The sequence below is a fragment of the Canis lupus genome, chromosome 38 (genome assembly GCF_003254725.2).
Source record: "Canis lupus dingo isolate Sandy chromosome 38, ASM325472v2, whole genome shotgun sequence".
Classification (NCBI taxonomy): Eukaryota; Metazoa; Chordata; class Mammalia; order Carnivora; family Canidae; genus Canis; species Canis lupus.
In genome coordinates, this window is record NC_064280.1 from 7,342,135 (window position 1) to 7,358,940 (window position 16,806).

At 35.9% G+C, this 16,806-nt stretch overlaps 1 long non-coding RNA gene across 34 annotated transcripts in view; it reads right to left on the reverse strand.

Moving 5' to 3' along the window:
• LOC125754547 (uncharacterized) overlaps window positions 1-16,806 on the reverse strand; it is a 132,467-nt gene that overhangs the window by 82,577 nt on the left and 33,084 nt on the right. The window lies entirely within an intron of this gene.

Genomic DNA, 16,806 nt, shown 5'->3' on the forward strand with positions numbered 1-16,806 from the left:
ATTTTAACTTTTTAAGGAACCTACATACTGTTCTCTGGAGTGGCTGCACAGTTTGCATTCCCTCCAACAGTGTAAGAGGGTTGGTTCCTCTTTCTCTGCATCCTTGCAAATATGCGTTGTTTCTTGTGTTGTTAATTTTAGCCACTCTGACTGATGTGAGGTGATATCTCATGTACTTTTGATTTTTATTTACCTGATGATGGGTGATGTTGAGGATCTCTTCATGTGTCTGATAGCCATCTGTATGTTTTCCTTGAAAAAAATGTCTATTCATATCTTCTGCCCATTTTTAAACTAGATTATTTGGTTTGGGGCATTGAGTTTTATAAGACCTTTATATATCTTGGATACTAACCCATTATCAGATATGTCATTTATAAATATTTTCTCCCATTTCAAAAGCTGCCTTTTAGTTTTGTTGATTAGTTCCTTTACTGTGCAGAAGCTTTTATTTTTATGAGGTCCCAATGGTTTATATCTGCTTTATTTTCCTTGCCTCTGGAAACATGGTTAGTAAGAAGATGCTACTGCTAATATCAAAGAGGTTACTGCCCATCTTATCCTCTAGGATTTTAGATCTTTAATCCATTTTTAATTTATTTCTGTGTACAGTGTAAGAAAATGGTCTAGTTTCATTCTTTTGCATGTTGCTACCCAGTTTTCCCGACACTACTGGTTGAAGAGATTGGCTGTTTTTCTTTCCTGCTACAGTGAAGCTTATAGTCATGGTTCATTTCTGGGTTTTCTATTCTGTTCCATTGATCTATGTATTTGTTTTTGTACCAGTACCATACTGTCTCAATCGCTACAGCTTTGTAATGTAACTTGAAGTCTGGAATTGTGATGTCTCCCACTTTGCTTTTCTCTTTCAAGATTGCTTTGGCTATTTGAGGACTTTTGTGGTTCAATAGGAAGTTTAGGATTGCTTGTGAAAAATGCTGTTGGTATTTTGATAAGGATTGCATTTGGTGTCCATTAGCATGATAATTGTTTTTCCATACCCTCATTTTCAACCTGCAGGTGTCCTTAAATCCAAAATGAGTCTCTTGTAGGCAGCATATAGATGAGTCTTGTTTCTTTATCCATTGTCACCTTATCTGTGTCTTTTGATTGGAGCATTTACATTCAGAGTTACTATCGATAGATATGTATTTATGATCATTTTATTACTTGTTTTGTCATTGTTTCTTGAGATTTTCTCTGTTCTTTTCTTATCTTTGTCACTTTTTCTTTCTTTCTATTCACAGAGCCTCCTTTAATATTTCTTGATGGCTAAGTGGTCACAAATACCTTTAATTTTTGTTTATCCGGAATCTCTTTATCTCTCCCTCTATTGTGAATGATAGCCTTCCCAGAGTATTTTTGGCTGCAGATTTTCCCCATTCAGTACATTGAATACATCATGCCACTCTCTTTTGGCTTGTGAAGTTTCTGTGGCTTGATCTGTGGCTAGCCTCATGTGTCTTCCTTGTAAATTAGGGATTTCTTTTGTCTTACTGCTTTTAGGATTTTTTCTTTATCATTATGTTTTGCAAATTTAATTCAGTAAGTCTTGGTGTTGTCCTGCTTTTGTTGATTTTGATGGGAATTCTCTGTGCCTCCTGGATCTGCATGTCTGTTTCCTTCCCCAGATTAGGGAAGTTTTCAGCTATGATTTCCTCAAATTTTCTACCCCTTTTTATCTCACTTCTCTTCTGAGACTCTTATAATAAGAATGTTACTATATTTGATCACTGAGTTCCCTAAGTCTATTTTCATGTTCCATAATTTTTCTTTCTCTCATGTTAGCTTCATTATTTTCCATTATTTTATCTTCTATATCACTTATGCATTCCTCTGATTCTTTCATCTTTGTGTTCATTGTATTCAGTCTGTTTTGATCAGTTACTGCATTTTTCATTTCTGATTCTTTTTAACTCTTCTGTCTCTATGGTAAGAACCTCCATGAAGTCTTTTCTCAAGCCCAGCTAGTATCCTTTTAATTGTTGCTTTAAATCCATCAGGGGATACCTGGGTGGCTCAGTTGGTTAAATGTCTGCCTTTGGCTCAGACCATGATCCCAGGGTCCTGGGATTGAGCTCCACATTGGGCTCCCTGCTCAGGGGAGAGCCTGCTTGTCCCTCTCCCTCTGTCCCTACTGCCTGCTTGTGCTCTCTCTCAAATAAATAAATAAAATCTTTGAAAAATAAAAATAAGATATATTCTCCATCGTGCATATTATTTATATCTGTTTCACTTAGGTCTCTGGCCAGGACCTTATTTTATTGTTTCATTTGGGATGAATTCCTCAGTCTTGGCATTTTGTCTAGGTCTCTGTCTTCTTCTGTATGTTGAAAAGCCTGTTATGTTTCCTGCTCCTGAACATAATAGCTTTATGAAGAAGAGGTCATATATGTCCAGGGCCTGGTGCTTCAGGGTGTGTCCCTAGTGTATGCTGTGTGCACTGGGTTGTTGTGTTTTGGCTGCTCTATCCTTCAGGTCAGTTATCTGCAGAGGCTCTCCTTGCCTGCAGTGGGCAGTGTTTGGGCTTTGGCCAGAGTGTGGCAAGTTTTAACTAAGTGTGCTCTGGTCTGCTTGTTAAATGGAAACTTGTTGTGACCCAGAATAGTTGGAGGCAACTATATGAAGAAGACCCGAAGTCTCACTGAATTTTAATTGGGGGGGGGGGCAGGAGGACCAAGACTCAGACTCAGACTCAAACCAGAATTGGACTCAGACCCTGAGGCTTTGTCTCCTCCAGTTTTTATTAAGAGAGCTAGCAGATTGACTATAGGAATGATCAACTTTGGGAAGCAGAGAAAAACATGTTAAGTTCAAAAGGTAAAGGAATAGGCTATTGACTCAAGGAGGGGGGAGCAGAGGAGCTGTATTTGGAGACCAATGTGGTCAAGAGTCAGTGTGCCAACTCAGGACCTCACATATCCCCAGTGTGCTGAGGACTATAAGATTCAGTTCTCAGATAAGCTATGCAGCTGGTTTCCCACAGAACCTGACGCTCTTTCCACTAGAAATGAAGCCTTGCAGAACTCTCTGGTTGGTAGATGTGGTGTGGGTGGGGGGGTTCTGTTGGTGTGAAGTGGCCCACTGTGCTGCAATTGAGGCAAACTTTACTGAGAAGAGCTGTACCAGCAGAGTGCAGAGGTGTGGGACCTGATATAAGCAGGTTAGGCAGCCAGTGTTGGACTTGTGCTTTTTTATAAATAAATAAATAAATAAATAAATAAATAAATAAATAAATAAATAAATTTATATGAAGTCATGGGGGAGGGAAATGGTACTAGTCATCTCCTTTGTCCACAGAGAGGAGTTTCTATGCTTGCTGCTCTCAGGGAAGCACTCCAAGAAAAGTGAATAATTATTATATATATATATAATAATCTTCCCCGGAGTGTCCCAGGTGCTTTTCAGACAGCTGTTTTCATGCTATCGCCTTGGGGTTTTTGCCTGCATTCTCTGTGGGCAGTGCAGTGCCTTCTGGGCTCTATCCCAGTCAAGCCTACTGATTTTTAGAATACCAGGCTTTAGGAACATAGTGTGGGTAAAAGCTTGCACTGGTCTTCTGGGGAAGGATCTTGCCCCACTGGGACTAATGCAGGTTTGACCAGATGTGCAAGAGTGCCAAGGCATAGGACTTGGAGCAAGCAGGCTAGACAAGCAGTGTTTGGGTTAGCTACCTTCAGCAGGTGGCTCTCCATTTATGCTGAGGGGTGGGGTAGGGAATGGCATCCTCAGGCTCATTTGTCCCCTGAGAGGTATGTCTGAACACTACCTCTCATGGACACATTCCAGGATGAGCAAATAATCTCCCCATTCTGTGTCCAAGGTGCTCTTCAGATTGTACTGTCTGCCCCCCATGTTATTTGCCTGGCTTCAGAGTAGGGTAGCACCCTCACACCTCTATCCCAGCTAAGTCTGACAACCATTATAACTTCAGTCTTCAAGCCAGGCTGGTTGGAAAAGCTCATAAAAATCAGTCCCTCTTGTTCTCATGTGTTCCCTTGTGTACTCCTCTGTCACCTTTCTCTGCTACTAGGGCTCCCTCCTCTCCACAGCACCCGCAATCTGTTTCTCTCCAAAACACATCTCTACACTTTCTACCTTCCTCAATGTGACCTCTTCTCTCCCTTTACTTGTGAAGTTTGTTTGGTCAGTCCTCAGGTTAGTTTCTTGGATATTCAGAATGATTTGGTAGTTATCAAGTTGTGTTTGTGGGATGAGATGAACCTTTGGTCCTCCTACTATGCTGCCATCTTAGCTCTTTTTCTAGTTTTAAAATTATTGATTAGAACTCAGTGACAATCTGACATACAAGTCTGATAATAATAGTGTTGGGTCAACTACAGGCATTTTGGAAAGTTTTGAACCTGTCACCAATAGCCAAGGAAGTTTCTTATTGACAGGATGATGAAGTTAATAAAATATCAGGTAAAATTCAAACCAGATATTTGATGTAGGTCTTACAACCAAATATATGGTTTCCTTAGACTAAAAAAAAAATGCTATATACATAGTTTGGTGTTCTTTATACTATCTTTGCAAGCTTTTAGTTAAAACACACTCTTCAAGTTCTAATATTCTAAATTATTTTATAGCAACTTGATAGTCACAGCACTATGCATATATTTGCTGACTAATAAAGTTAAGAATTATAGATGGCATAGATCCCATTTTGGTTATAGAAGCAAGCATCTTTCCAGTGTAGTCAATGGGAGCCATCACTCGTGTTGGAAGTTTAAAATAATATAATATATAAATATAAAATACAGAAATTATATAACATACTTGATATAATACCCTTGGCTTATTTTTTTTTCTTTCTTTAGGTTAAGGTATTCTCTTATTTAATAAAGGATAATGATTAAATCTATTGCCAAGGATGTCTGGCCTAAATTTCCATTATAATAGTAATAACAAACTGTTTATAGGACTCTATCCTAAGGAGAGAGGCAATAAGTCAAAATTCCTGGTGAAAACCACTAAGCTCAGCAAGAAGGAGAGGAAGGCAAGTAGGTTTGAATTTCTTTTAAAGGTTTTTGCTAGCTTTATTGAGAAATAATTAATAAATAACAGTATGTAAGTTTAAGATATTACAATTCTGCACTCAATTTCCAGTGTTGGGGAAGAGTATATTTTCCAAAGAATTTTTGGACACCAGCTGGTTATTTTATAATTCAACTTGATTCTGATAGTATCTACTGAAAGATAGTGTCAAATTCCACAGGTTAAAGATTCAGTCCTACAAGATTTCCCTCTCTACCACTTCAAGTTCCAATTGTAATCCATAAGTTATCACCTGTGTTTCTGACCAACCAGTTATAAATTGGGAATTCCAACGACTCACTTCCTAGAGCAGCTCACAATGCTTATAAACGTTTTACTCACTGGATTACCAGTTTATTACAAAGGAAATAACTCAGAAATAGCCAGATAGAACAGATGCATAAGGCAAGATATTGGGAAAAGATATAGAGCTTCCATATCTTCTCCTGGCATACTACTCTCCAGGAATCTCCAAGTGTTCACCAACCTAGAAACTCTCTGAACTCCATCCTTTTGGGTTTTTATGGATGTTCATTACATGCGCATGACTTATTAAATCATTGGTCATTGGCAATTGACTCAACTTCCAGCACTTCTCCCCTCCCAGCGATTAGGGGAGTGGGACAGAAAGTTCCAAGTCTTTAATCACATGGTTAGGTCTCCTGACAACCAGTTCCATTCTTGGGTTACTTATGGTGCTTTCCCAGAGTCATTATATTAACATAACAAAAAACATCATTATGCCTCTCATCCCTTAGGAAAATGCAAGATTTTAGAAGCTCTGTGGCAGAAACAAGGACAAAAACCAAACATATATTTCTTATTATAAATCACAGTATTACAGGTAGATGATGTGATGACTTAATACACATATAGATTGCAAAATGTTTGCCATAATAAGGTTACTTAACATATTCTTCATTTCACATAATTATCATTTTGTTGTTGTTATGGTGAGAACATTAAAACTCTATTCTTATAGCAACTTTCAAGAAACAGAGCAGGATTGTTAGGTAGAGTTACTGTGTTGAAAATTATATTCCCAGAACTTATTCATCTTATAACTGAAAGTTTGTACATTTTGACTAACATCTCCCCATTTCTCCCACCCCTCAGCTCCTGACAACCACCATTCTACTTTCTGCTTCTACAATTTTGATTTTTTTAGAGTCCATTTATAAGTGAGATTATATGGTATTTCCTTCCCTCTGACTTCTCTCACTTAGCATAATGTCGTCAAACTCCATCTATGTTGATACAAATGGCAGGATTTTCTTCTTTTTTATGGCTGAACAACATTCCTGTGTGTGTGTGTGTGTGTGTGTGTGTGAATCTCACATTTTTCTTTATCCATTTATCTATTCATAGATACTTCTATTGCTATCATATATCTTGGCGACTGGGAATAATGCTGCAATGAGCATGGAAGTGCAGATATCTTTTCAAAACAGTGATTTCATATTCCTCAAATATATAACCCAAAGTGGGATTGCTGGATCATATGGTAGTTCTATTTTTAATTGTTGAGGACCCTCCATACGTATTCCATAATGGCATTACCGATTTCTGTTCCCATCAACAAGGAATTAGGGCTTCCTTCCCATCATATTCTACCCAGCATTTGTTACCTTTTTTTTTTTTTAATAACAGCCATTCTAACATGTATGAGATGAAATCTCATTGCAGTTTTGATTTGCAGTTCCCTATGATTCAAGTCCTCTGCCCATTTTTTAATCTGACTGATTTTTGCTATTGAGTTTTAGGAGTTCCTTATATATTTTGGATTTTAACCATTTATTGGATATATTTTCAATATGTTAGATATGTTTGAATATATTTTATCCCATTCAGGAGGTTGCCTTTCATTTTTTTTGATTGTTTCTTTTGCTTTGCAGAAGCTATGGTTTGATGTAGTCCTGCTTGTTGATTTTCTTGTTGCTGTCGTTTGTGCTTTTTGTGTCATATACACAAAATTATTGTTCGAGAACTATATCAGAGTTTTTTCCTTTATTTTCTTCAAAAAACTTTAGTTTCAAGTTTTACATTTAAGTCTTTAATCAGTTTTGGGTTAATTTTGTGAGTGATGTAAGTTAGGGTTCCAACCTCATTTTTTGGCATGTGAATTTCTAGTTTTCCTAACATCATTTGTTGAAGACATAATTATCTTTCCCCATTGAATACTCTTGGCTTCCTTTTTAATTTTTGTTGACCATGTACATGTGGGTTTATTTCTGACCTTTGATTCTGTTCTATTGGTCTATGTTTTGGATTTTATGTAAGTACTTTACGTTTTGATTACTATAGCTTTGCAATATAGTTTGGATACTGGAAGTGTGATGCCTCCAATTTTGTCCTTAGGATTTCTCCAGCTAATTAGGGTCTTTAATGGTTCTATATAAATGTTAGTATTCCTTTCTATTTGTGTCAAAAATATCATTGGAATTTTGATAAGGATTACACTGAATCTATAAATGGCTTTGGGTATGGTTATTTTAAAAATATTAATTCTTCTGATTTATGAACATGGGATATCTTCCATTTACTTATATTTACTTATATTTTCTTTGATATCCTTTTTTGTATATTTTTTTATTGGAGTTCAATTTGCCAACATACAGCATAACACCCAGTGCTCATCCCATCAAGTGCCCCACTCAGTGCCCATCACCCAGTCATCCCAACCCCCCACCCACCTCCCCTTACTCCACCCCTTGTTCATTTGCCAGAGTTAGGTATCTCTCATGTTTTGTCACCCTGACTGATATTACTTCACTCAGCATAATATCCTCCAGTTCTATCCACATTGAAGCAAATGGTGGGTACTTGTCGTTTCTAATGGCTGAGTAATGTTTAGCCATTGTATACATAAACCACATCTTCTTTATTCATTCATCTTTCAATGGACACCGAGGCTCCTTCCACAGTTTGGCTATTGTGGACATTGCTGCTATAAACATTGGGGTGCAGGTGTCCAACAACAATGCCAGAGGATTCCCCTTTTTCCACATCCTCTCCAACATTTGTTGTTTCCTGTCTTGTTAATTTTCACCATTCTCACTGGGGTGAGGTGGCATCTCATTGTGGTTTTGATTTGTATTTCCCTGATGGCAAGTGATGGGGAGCATTTTCTCATATGCTTGTTGGCCATGTCTATGTCTTCCTCTGTGAGATTTCTGTTCATGTCTTTTGCCCATTTCATTATTGGATTGTTTGTTTCTTTGCTGTTGAGTTAAATAAGTTCTTTAGAGATCTTGGATACTAGCCCTTTATCTGCTACATCATTTGCAAATATCTTCTCCCATTCTGTAGGTTGTCTTTTAGTCTTGTTGACTGTTTCTTCTGCTGTGCAGATGCTTTTTATCTTGCTTAAGTCCCAATAATTCATTTTTACTTTTGTTTCCCTTGCCTTCATAGATGTATCTTGCAAGAAGTTGCTGTGGCCAAGTTCAAAAAGGGTGTTGCCTGTGTTCTCTAGGATTTTGATGGAGTCTCGTCTCACAATTAGATCTTTCATCCATTTTGAGTTTATCTTTGTGTATGGTGTAAGAGAATGGTCTAGTTTCATTCTTCTGCCCATGGCTGTCCAATTTTCCCAGCACCATTTATTGAAGAGACTGTCCTTTTTCCAGTGGATAGTCTTTCCTGCTTTGTCGAATATTAGTTGACCGTAGAGTTGAGGGTCCATTTCTGGGTTCTCTATTCTGTTCCATTGATCTATGTGTCTGTTTTTGTGCCAGTACCACACTGTCTTAATGATCACAGCTTTATAGTACACCTGAAATCTGGCATTGTGATGCCCCTGACTCGGTTTTCTTTTTCAATATTCCCCTGGCTATTCGGGGTCTTTTCTGATTCCACACAAATCTTAAGATGATTTGTTCCAACTCTCTGAAGAAAGTCCATGGTAGTTTGATAGGGATTGCATTAAATGTGTAAATTTCCCTGGGTAGCATTGACATTTTCACAATATTAATTCTTCCAATCTATGGGCATGGAATGTTTTTCCATGTCTTTGTGTTTTCTTCAATTTCTTTCAGAAGTGTTCTGTAGTTTTTAGGGTATAGATCCTTTATGTCTTTGGTTAAGTTTATTCCTAGGTATCTTATCCTTTTGGGTGATTATTGATATAAAAGATTGATATAATTTTTTTTAAGATTTTATTTATTTATTAATGAGAGACACACAGAGAGAGAGAGAGAGGCAGAGGGAGAAGCAGGCTCCATTCAGGGAGCCCGACGTGGGACTCAATCCTGGGACTCCAGGACCATGCCCTGGGCTGAAGGCAGGCGCTAAACTGCTGAGCCACCCAGGATCCCCTGATATAATCTTTTTTTGATATTATTGGCCTGTTTAGATTATCCCTTTCTTCATGATTCAATCTTGATTGTGTTTTTAGGAATTTATTCATTTCTTCTAGGTTGACCAATTTGTTAGCATCTAATTATTTATATTCGTCTCATGAGTCTTCACATTTCTCTGGTAGCAGTTATAAACTTTCTTTTTTCATTTAAATTTTATTTGAATAAAAGAGAGAGTCCCCTCTCTTTTTTTTTTTTTTTTTGGTAAGTCTAGATAAAGATTTATCAGTTTTGCTTATCTTTACAAGAAGCCGATTCTTAGTTTCATTGGTATTTTCTATTGTTATTTCTGGTCTCTACCTTATTTATTTTTGCTTTGTTCTTAGTTATCTCCTTCCTTCTAATTTTGAGCTTATTTTATTCTTGTTTTTCTCATTCCTGAAGATGTACAATTAGGTTGCTTATTTGAAATATTTATTTTTTCTTAATTCATCATTCTAAACTTCTGTCTTAGCACTGCTTTTGTTAAATTTCAGAAGTTTTGATATGTCGTGTTTCCATTTTTGTTTGTTTCAAAACATATTTCTATTTTTATTTCATCTTTGGCATTTTAGTTGTTCAAGAGTGTGGTTTTAATTTTCACAAATTTGTGAATTTTCTAGTTTTCTTCCTGTTACTGATTTCTAGTTTCTTACCACTATAGTTGGAAAAGATAGTTGTATAATTTCAATCTTTTTAAATTTTGCTGAGACTTGATTTATGACCGAACATGTGTCTTTTCTGCAGAATATTCCACGTGTGCTAAGGAGAATGTGTAGTCTGTTGGATGAAATATTCTGTATATGGCTGTTAGTTCATTTGGTCTTAAGTATAGTTGAAATCCAATGTTTCTTTACTGCTTTTCTGTCTTCACATTTATTCATTGTTGAAAATTGGTATTGAAGTATCCTACTACTATTATATTTATATTACTCTCTTCAAGACTGTTAACTAATGCTTATGTTTAGGTGCTCTGATCTTAATATGTATCTATTGATTGATATATATAGATATAGATAGATAGATAGATAGATATCTACAATGTTTCTATCTTCTTGAAGAATTGACCCCTTTATAATTATATAATAACCTTCTTTGTCTCTTGTTACAGATTTTTTACTTAAAGTCTATTTTGTCTGATGTAAGAACCGCTATTCCTACTCTCTTTTGCCTTCTGTTTCCATGGAACGTCTTTCTCCATCCTATCACTTTGAACCTATATGTGTTCTTAAAGCTGAAGTGAATCCCTTTTGGCAGTATATAGTTGGGTCTTGTTTTTTATCCATCCAGTTCTTCTATACCTCTTGATTGGATCATTTAATTTGTCTACATTTAAAGTAATTATTGACAAGGACGGACTTACTATTGCCACCTTGTTAATAGTTTTCTGGCTGTTTTATAGTTCCTTTATTCCTTTCTTTCTCTCTTGCTGTCGTGCTCTGTAAATGGTAATTTTCCATAGTAGTATACTTTGATTTCCCTGTCTTTATCTTTACGTATCTATTGTAGGCTTTTGTTTCACAGTAGCCCTGAAACTTACTTGAAACATCTTATAGATATAATCATCTATTTTAAACTGTTAACAATTTAATTTTGGCTGCATAAGAAAATTCTTATATTTTTTCCTCACACATTGTATGTTTCTGACATCATACTCTGAATCTTTTTATGTTGTGTATCCATTAACAAATTATGGTTGCTATAGTTACTTGAGTCTCATTTTTTTAACCTATATACTAGAGTGAAGAGGTTAACACATCACTAGCATTAGAGTATTGTGAACTGACTATATACTTGACTTTACCACTGTGTTATTTATTTTCATATGTTTTCATATCATGCACTAGCATCCTTTTATTTCAGTCTGAGAACCCCCTTTCAGAATTTAGGGCAGGTCTAATGATAATTAACTCAGCTTCTGTTTGTTTGGGAAAGTCTTTATCTCATCTTTATTTATGAAGGACAATTTTGCTCAGTAAAATATTCTTGGTTGGGTGTCTTTCTGTCAGCATTCCAAACATGTCATCCTCTTCTTTCCTGGCCCACAAGATCTCTGCTGAGAAATCCACTGATAGCCTTATGAGAGTTCTCTTGTATTCAGAGACATTTTTTTCCTTGCTACATTTAAAATTCTCTTGTTGTCTGTGATTTCAGAGAGTTTTATTATAATGTGTCTTGGAGAAGATTGTTTGGGTTGGAATGTTCGTATGATGTATTAGCTTCATGAACTTGAATGTCCAGATCTCTCCCTAGGTGTGGGAAGTTCTAGCCATTATTTATTTTAATAAACCTTCCAACCACTTTCTTCCTCAGAACCTAATGACACAAAAGTTGTCTGTTAAAATAGTATCCCATTAGACTTGCAGACTTTTTCCATTCCATTTCATTTTTTTTTTTCCTCCTCTGACAGGATAATTTCAAATGACCTGTCTTCAAGTTTACTGATTCTTTTGATTGGTCCATTTGCTGTTGAAACTCTCTACTGAATTCTCCAATTTTGTCATTGTATTCTTCAGTTCCAAAATTTCTGTTTGGTTCTTTTATGTTTTCTATCTTCTTGAACTTCTCCTTTGTCTTGTATTGTTTTCTTGATATTGTTCAATTATCTATTGGTATTCTTTTGTAGTTCTCTGAGCATCTTAAAATAATTATTTGACCTCTTCCTTGTCCCTAGCCATCTCTATGCAATTCAGCTTTGCCAATATCTGAGTGGGATAAAACCAAAGCAGAATCATCCTGCAGACTTCTAAAAGACTGCAGAAACTGGTCACTTAATCCTTCCTTCCTTTCCCTGTGAGGAGAACTCTCTCTAGTTGAGTTGTTTTCTTAGCACTTAGCACTGCTAACAGGTGGGATGAGATGATGAAATGAATCTGTTCTCCTTTCTTTTTATTATTTTTTTTTGCATTTATTCTCAATTTGTTGTTGTTGTTGTTGTTGTTGTTGTTGTTGTTGTTGTTCCATTGAATGACTGGAGTTTCTTAAGTGGACTCCAGAGCACTCTCAGATCTCTTTTTGATTTTGGATAGCTGTTTATTTGTTGATCTTTGTCAAGGATGGAGCTGAGGTCTCTGACTTTGCCATCTTAGTAATATCACTCTTTGTATTTATTGTTAAATAACAGCAAACACCTGGATGTTTGTAGATAACTATATAACTAAATATAACTATATAACTAAATAACTATATAACTAAATGCCATTTAATGTTTTTTCTTTCATGTGTGGCTCTATGCAGTCTAGACACAAATAAATAGAAATCTGTTGGATATAATATTTGCTATGTATATGGAATTAAAATTATTGGATTATTCTGGTGTTTTGAGGATGTTCTGAGAGGCAATTCAAACTGTCATTTAATTGAGTGTGTCAAGTAAAAGAGCTGATTTTTAATGTGACCAGAAAATGGTAATTTCACTCATTACACATAGAAAGAACCTACATTATTTTCTTTTATTTTTTTACTAGTTTCTTTTTTTTTAAGATTTTATTTATTTATTCATGAGAGACACAGTGAGAGAGAGAGAGAGGCAGAGACACAGGCAGAGAGAGAGAAGCAGGCTCCATGCAGGGAGCCTGATGTGGGACTCGATCCCGAGACTCCAGGATCCTGCCCCAGGTTGCAGGCGGCGCTAAACCACTGAGCTACCGGGGCTGCCCAAGCCTACATTATTTTCAGCGAGTTTTTAGCTAGTCCGTCTTTGTTTTTGTTTTGTTTTTGTTTATTTGTCCAGTGCATGAACTATTTTCTAATAGAAAATTGGTTATTTTTTGGAATAGACTTCACTAACCTTTTTAAGCCATGAGGGTGTTGTTTTATATAATGAAGTACTAATTTACAAAATGGTGAACCAAATCATTAAATAGTAAATGATATTCAATGAATCAAAAGAATAAACACAGCTTCCCAAAGATCCTAATTCCCAGGGTATAGTTTATATATTAATAGACAATATTTTTATACAACTTTTGATAGTTCACCATAGCATAGTGAAAGTTATTTATCTACATAAAAATGCAAGAATATCTATTTAAATGCAAGGAAATTGACAAGATAAGTTATTATGTGTTTAAATTTGTAAACTGCTTTACTGTCATTTCATTATTATGATTATGTAGGTTTTCATTAATCTCCTAATTTTACTGTTGAGTAAGCTGAGACACAAAGAGGCTAAGTAACTTTTCCAAATGTATAAAGTGAATTGGTAGCAAAACTGGAATTACTTACGGAGTCCCCACTCCATTACTTTGCTCACTGAATCACTTTGCATTTCTGCTTTGTGTGTGAGGATTGTTTTACATTAATTAAACAGCCTGACAATAAACACTCATTTACTCATTTTTGCTTTTTATAATGAAAAATGTTCAATTGGATGTAAAAAAAAGTCTTTACTTTGGCATTCATATTAGTCCAAAACAGCTGAACTGGATGTTTGTCAAACTTGGCAAGGACTGAAGTCTGACAGAGAATAAACTCATGCCAAGTTCCATTTGAAATTAAATGTTCTGCCAAAGTTATAAGCTACTGAAAATTGGGACTTCACATGAATCTGTCATTTCAATATACTCTACCAATGTCTCATAAAATTTCTTATTCTAATAAGTAATGCTGATGTTATTATAAAACTTATGTAGTATGTCAAGTGTCAGACTTCCCAGAGAAAAAAAAAACTTTCCTAAGTTAAATTATTTGGAGGTTCTTTAAATATTCCATTTATATCATATGTTTTTATTGCTATCTTTCATCATATGCAGCTTTCTTTTCGCATCTGTTTTGACCTCATATTTAAATCCAATTACTAATACTCTTGCTTTCATTTCAATTTTAGGTGAACTGCTTTAGAAATACGTAGGTGTTCTTGCTTTTGAGTAACTCCATATATGTGTGAATTTATGGCATATGCTTTGCTGTCCACTAAAGGCAAAATTGTTAACAAGAGTTTTTACCCCTGCCTGCTTTCTTCTCCTTTTCTTCTCTTTACTAGAGGAAGAAGCATATTTCCACTTAAAACCCCCTTAGAAATGAAAAAGAGCTGATAAGATATATGCAACATATTTGCCAAGAGCTTTAAAACCAGAATACACTACTTTTAGATTTTGGGAAATATTAAAAGCCTAACAGGGGAGAACATGTTAAAAATAGTGTTTTCCTGATACCGATTAAATGTCTCACAGTTAGATTCTCTGGCTAATGCTGCCAATTACTTAATGACTTATAGAAGCTCAACGCCCTGCCCTTCTGCCAGCCTCCATACTCTGATCTGTGTCCAAAAGCAGATATTTGGGAGTTCCTATGGATTATCCTTTTCCCTCAACCCTCATACCCCAACCCTTTTAATTCTAGTCCTAAGTATTTCTTGATTCATTTCCTTCTCTGTTTCTGTTGCCATTTCCATTTTCTTAATCAGAATTTCACCTTGATTACTGCAACAGATGTGGGTTTCTTGCCTCTGTACATACCTCCCTTCAACAAAATATTTTCATGTCTCCAGAGTGATCTTTTAAATAGGAAAAATCTGATTATACCTCTCCCTTGATTAAAATCCTCCCAAAGTTCCTTCATGCCTTCATGATAAAATTTGAACACCTAACTCTGCTATGTAAGACCTTCCACTATCTGGCTGTGGCTTCCACTAGATTAATATCCTGACAGTCCTGTATTGAACTTTACACTGTAGTTCTTTATAGCTCTTATAGATCCTATACTAGGCTACAATGAAACTTCAAGCTGTAGTTATGTCATAAAATCTACCCATAGGGATCCCTGGATGGTGCAGCAGTTTGGCGCCTGCCTTTGGCCCAGGGCACGATCCTGGAGACCCCGGATCCAATCCCACGTCGGACTCCCGCTGCATGGAGCCTGCTTCTCCCTCTGCCTATGTCTCTGCCTCTCTCTCTCTCTCTCTGTGATGACTATCATAAAATAAATAAAAATTTGAAAAAAAAATAAATAAAATCTACCCATAAATTATCCTTCATCTGAGTAATTCACGTACATCTTTCAAGACTTAACAAAGACATTTATACTCAAGAATGCCTCCTTCTCTGTCCACCTGAGATGCTGGTGTGTGCCTTTCACCCACTAAGCATTTGCATCACTGCACCTAACACACTAGAAAAGAGTATCTTGTACTCTGGCCATCCCCCTTTATTAGATTGCACAGTCTTTAAGGACAGAGGATGTTTTATTCAGCTCTGTAAACTCAGTTTCCCATAGTGCTTGGTACATAGTGGATACTCAGTATAAATACGCTGAATAAATCAATGATGAACACATCTCTTTCCTCTTTGCATTCCCTGAGGTTCAAAGTTCTTCAGTTTTTCTTACCAGACTCAAAACAAAACTTTACACGCTTCTTTGGCAATTTATGAAACAAAAATTTTAGAAAAAATGAGCTGCATCATAAATAATAGTTACCTTAAATTATTTGGTGGGCCCTACTCCAAAACATTTACAAACTTTATCTCACTTAATCACAACAGAGCCCTATAAAAGAGATGCCAGTAATAACAGCAATTTACAAATGGATAAACTAAATCAGAGCTTCAGAAGGTTAAGTAGCTTATCTGACCAAGATCCTCTAGCTGAAAGAGACAGAATCCATATTTATTTCCAAGCTATCTAATTAAAAATGCTATTCTCCTAAGAACTACACTGTATTTATTTTATTCTAAAATCTCCTTGTATCATCTTGCTATAATTAAAACTACTGGTGTCAGTACAAATTAGTTAGTTGGAAAAAAACACTAAAAAGCTATTGACAATAAGCCTTTGCAATAATATAGATGACTTCCATTTTATATACTTTATGATTTTTTCACAGGGCATGGAGAAGGTATAATGCTTAAAGGCAATTCATTTATTTGACATATATTTGTTTGTTTGCTTTTTATTCATCTGCTTTGTAGACTTAGACTTTATTTATTTGTAATCCTTTTTCCACTGCTCTTCCCAATAGGTCTTTAAATGTTAAGCTCTCAAAAGTCTGAAAGAGGAAAGAAGCCATTGGAAGTATCCAAATGTGATCAGTTGCAGTTTTAATATTCTTTCTATTTTTGTCTTTTTGGGGTTTCAACAGTCCTTCCTTCCTCTCTTGACGGTTTCAGAGATTACTTTTTAAGCTAGTTATATTACCACAGTGTATAATTAAAAAAAAAAATGTTAGAAGCACTTTTATGACAATAGAATCTTTGTTCCTTTTTTGACATTAGCAGCTGAGATTGTTACCAAGAAGCATTGAGAGAAAAGGGAAACATGACAACAATGGTAAACACTTACTTTAGGAATGGGGAGATACACAGCCAATGTAATTCATTCTTAGTGATGCAGGCAGGCCCCTGAGACTAAAATGGCTAGAAGATTACATGGCTCCAGGGATGGAGTGGAGATGGGGATAAGGAGGCAGGGAGGGGACTTCTTCCTCATCACG